The sequence below is a fragment of the Lemur catta genome, chromosome 13 (genome assembly GCF_020740605.2).
Source record: "Lemur catta isolate mLemCat1 chromosome 13, mLemCat1.pri, whole genome shotgun sequence".
Lineage (NCBI taxonomy): Eukaryota > Metazoa > Chordata > Mammalia > Primates > Lemuridae > Lemur > Lemur catta.
Window position 1 is genome coordinate 72,171,330 of NC_059140.1, and position 4,125 is coordinate 72,175,454.

The following is a 4,125-nucleotide window of genomic DNA, read 5'->3' on the forward strand; positions in this document are numbered from 1 at the left end:
TTTAATACGACTGATTTTAATCAGATCAAATAGTCAGTTGGATCCATTTATATAGCCTCTAATTAGTATGGACTTTAATGCCTCATCTTGGCCATTGAGATACTCCTCAGATCTGCTGGTCCCTTAAATGACTCTTTATTCCTAGCTGCAAATTCTGGGAACTTCTATACAACTCTCCCAAAATGCTCTAATTCAGGGAATATGCATCTACCAGCCTGTCTGTGAAGTGTGACTCAGAAAGTTCTCACCTTCTGATTATCCCCATAGGGGATAAGCCCTTTTGACTTTCAGTATCTTACTGGCTATATCTTTGGGAAAATCAAATAAGACCTAAGAAAACCTTAAAACTTTTTTTAAAATTTCAAAATATTAAGGGGGTACAAATGTTTTTGTTACATGGATACCTTTTATAAGGCTTAAGTTGGGGCGTTTAGTGTGCCTATCACCTGAATAGTATTAATTGTACCTGACAGGTAAGTTTTTACCCCTCATCATACTACTCCCACCCTCCTCTCTTCTTGGTTTGCAAAGTCCTTTACGTCTATTTGAGCCTATGTATGCCCATCATTTAGCTTCCAATTATTAGAGAATACCTGTGGTGTTTGTTTTTCCATTCCTGAGATACTTCACTTAGGATAATGGTCTCCAGTTCCATCCAAGTTGCTGCAAAAGACATTATTTCATTCCCTTTTATTACTGAGTAGTACTCCATGGTATATATATGCCACATTTTGTTAATCCACTCATGAATTGATGGGCACTTGGGTTGATTTTACATCTTTGCAATTGTGAATTGTGCAGCAATAAACATTTGAGTGAAGTTGTCTTTTTGATAAAATGACTTCATTTCCTTTGGGTAGACACCAAGTAGTGGGATTGCTAGATTAAATGGTAGATCTACATTTATTTCTTTGAGGAATCTCCATGCTGTTTTCCGCAGAGGTTGTACTAATTTGCAGTCCCACCAACAGCTGATAAACATTCCTTTCTCTCTACATTCACTCCAACATCTATTGTTTTTGATTTTTTAACAATAGCCATTCTGATAGGCATAAGGCGGTATCTTATTGTGGTTTTAATTTGCATTTCCCTGATGATTAGTGATGCTGAACATTTTTTCATGTTTGTTGGCCTTTTGTCCATCTTCTTTTGAAAAACTTTTGCATATGTCTTTTGCATGCTTTTTAATGGGGTTTATTTTTTTTCTTGCTGAAACCTTAAAATTTCTTACTGTGACAAACCTTACTCCACAACTCTCAGTTTCTTAAAATTCTAATATTTTTCTATTCTCTTCCTTTATTTACAAAGGTAAATTTTGTTAAACATAGTACCTTCCTCGGGTTTCCGGCTTTCTCCTAAAGAGTAGCAAATAGGGGGATCAGCTTCCGAGTCAAATCCAATAGATTGGCAGTAGATGCAAACCAAAGGAGAGATTATGAGATTTTTTTATCCCGGGTTCAGGCGAAAAGAGTGAAGGGATATATGAAAGAACTAAATTAGGAACACAAGAGTCCAGGATGATGGCCCGGGGGCCACATATCTGCCAGTAGGCTCCGTGTTACGCTGACCCTTCCTCTGTGAGAGCCCTTAGCTCCAGGCAAGCCCAATAATGTCAGCAAAGCACAGGAAGTGACATAAACTAGCATCAAGACAGCTGACTAGTTTGTTACTGTTGTTTACATTTCTAGAGAATTTCAGTAGAATGACTTCATCTCACTGGCTTCTAGACTCCTCACAAAAAGGTACTTTTTAAGACATTTTCTAAAATATAGCAAAGTTTGTTAAACTTGTTCCGAGCTTAATCCAAAATGGTAACACAATGGCTAACTGCATTATATACCAGCCAAATTGACCATACATGTATCAAATATGATGGAAATTTTATTAAACTTATAAAAGCAAGTGTGCTATAAGAGATAGTCATGATATATGAATATTAAGACAAAGTATGTAAAGATCCTTAAAAAACTCTTCTTTCCTATCCCTGAAAATTTCCACACCTTGACCATGTTCTCAATGTTTTTATCATTCTTCACAGTGGTGACTTGATGTGAAAATTACTTTTTTAAAAATAAATCTTTTTTGTAGAATTGCTTTAATATCCAACTTGATAAAATATTATCCTACTTGGAGGCATGAGGCTACCTCCACATTGCCAATCAAGAGAATTCCCAAAATTCTTAGGTTTTTCAAGAAGTACACTATTTTCCCATGCTTCTAGTTAAGCAGGAAGATTGAACACACAGTCTACCTCCATTGCCTTTTAAATCACATTTAAAATAAAAGTAAAGAAATAAAAAAGAAAACCCACAAAGACAACAGGAACAGAGACAGAACATACAAGAGGTAAAAACAAAATCTGAAAACTGGAAGATGGAATATGATTGGTAAGTGACTTCCAATTTGGAGAAAACTACCAATTAAATATAGAGTAGAGGAGGCTAACCAGAAGCAAATTGACATTTACCTTACAGACCTTTGAAATGCTCTGGAAATGGCAGAAATAAGTTCTTATAAAAGGGTAGGGGCAGAGGCAGAAAACAGAAGAATGGCTTGAAGGAATAGCTAAATTTTTAAAGGGAGTATTGACCTTCTCTGGTGCAAATATCCCTTTCCCAATACAGCCAAAGCCTAGAGGTTTACTCTGGAGAATTCAACCTGAAAGGTACTGAGGTTGCTTACCAGAGATACAGCTGAGGGCAAGGATAAAAGGCTGTATTTAAAACAGGGAAGTTATATGAACTTTGATATACTGAATGGTGAGGCATCCAGCAACTTTCATCACTCAGCTTCCAGAAATCTACCTTCCAGAAAGGTAGATTTTTATATTTCTTAAGCAATAAATCAGAAAACTGATCTTCCCATGAGAAAGGACCTACAGAGACACAATAGGAGGGATCCTGCAACAAAATAGCCGAGCCACCACCAATCACCCTACACCGAAGTAGACAAGGCATACCCGTGAACAAAGCATTTTTACATCTGTTTTAAATATGATCACTGGAAAAGTCTAACATAAAAGAATGGATTAAAAACAAAGAAAAAGGAGAATTCCAAGACAGAAAATAGAGCAGGGAAAAATCTTCTTAAAACTATAATATTCTCACAGATTTAAGAGAAAAAAAATGCATTTAGGAAAGGATGCTTTTTGGAAAGAATTATTCAGAGAACAAAGAGTTCTTGGAAAATAAAAATATAGCCCAAAATTTAAATAAAAATTTCAATAGAAGAGTGGAAATCTATAATTTAATGAATATCCCAGAGAGAATAAAAAACTCACAAAGACATATAAAATATAAGGGAAAAAGGATCCAGACTTCTAGTACTAGACTAATTAGGAATGCCAGAATGAAAGAGTGAAAACAGCAGAGAGGGAATGACTAATAAATATTTTAAGAAAATCCCTCAGAATTGAATAACACAAATTTCCAAATTGAAAGTTCTCAGAATAATGAAATAAAAAATTCTTACCTTTCTAAGAAGGCATGTCTTCATGAAATTTCATAAAACTAAAGAACAAAAAGAAAATTTAAAATCTCCCAGAAAGAAAAATAATGTATCACATATAAAGAGTCATAAACAAAAATGACATCAGGAAGTATCCCCAAACAACAATGGAAATTACAAGGCAGTGGGACAAGACCTTCAAAATTCTGAGAAAAAAATTATTTCCAACATATAAGTCATTTCATAGAGGGCCTGTGAGTCTACGAAACCAAGAGCTCTTAACACTGTGACCAAAGATTGAAGTTCTCCATAGGATACCACAGTCACTCAAAAATGTCATGTTATCCTACGAAGATATAAGACATAGTCACTCATAATCATGATATAATAATTCATGATTGGTGATGTGAAAAATAAATGTTTTAAAGTAACAAAAAATTAGCTCCAACATAGAATGGTATACATGGGCAAACTATCAATCAACAGGGTATATAGGTAAAGTTAAAATATTTTCAGACAATATTTCAAAATGTTTACCTTTTAGGTACCTTACTTTATAGGGTTATGGGAGGATAACTCCCATACTTCCCTCATGAAAATAAGGGAATGCAAGAAAGCAGGAAAATGAGTTTTAGGATACCAGAAGTCTAACACAGAAGAAAGAAGTTCAGTGATGAT

At 34.8% G+C, this 4,125-nt stretch overlaps 1 non-coding gene across 1 annotated transcript; it reads left to right on the plus strand.

Annotated features, from left to right (window-relative positions):
• The first annotated feature begins 3,680 nt into the window (after nucleotides 1–3,680).
• LOC123649571 lies at nucleotides 3,681–3,809 on the plus strand. The gene has a single exon (XR_006739071.1). It is a non-coding gene; the product is annotated as a small nucleolar RNA SNORA25 (small nucleolar RNA).
• Nucleotides 3,810–4,125: the final 316 nt, after the last annotated feature.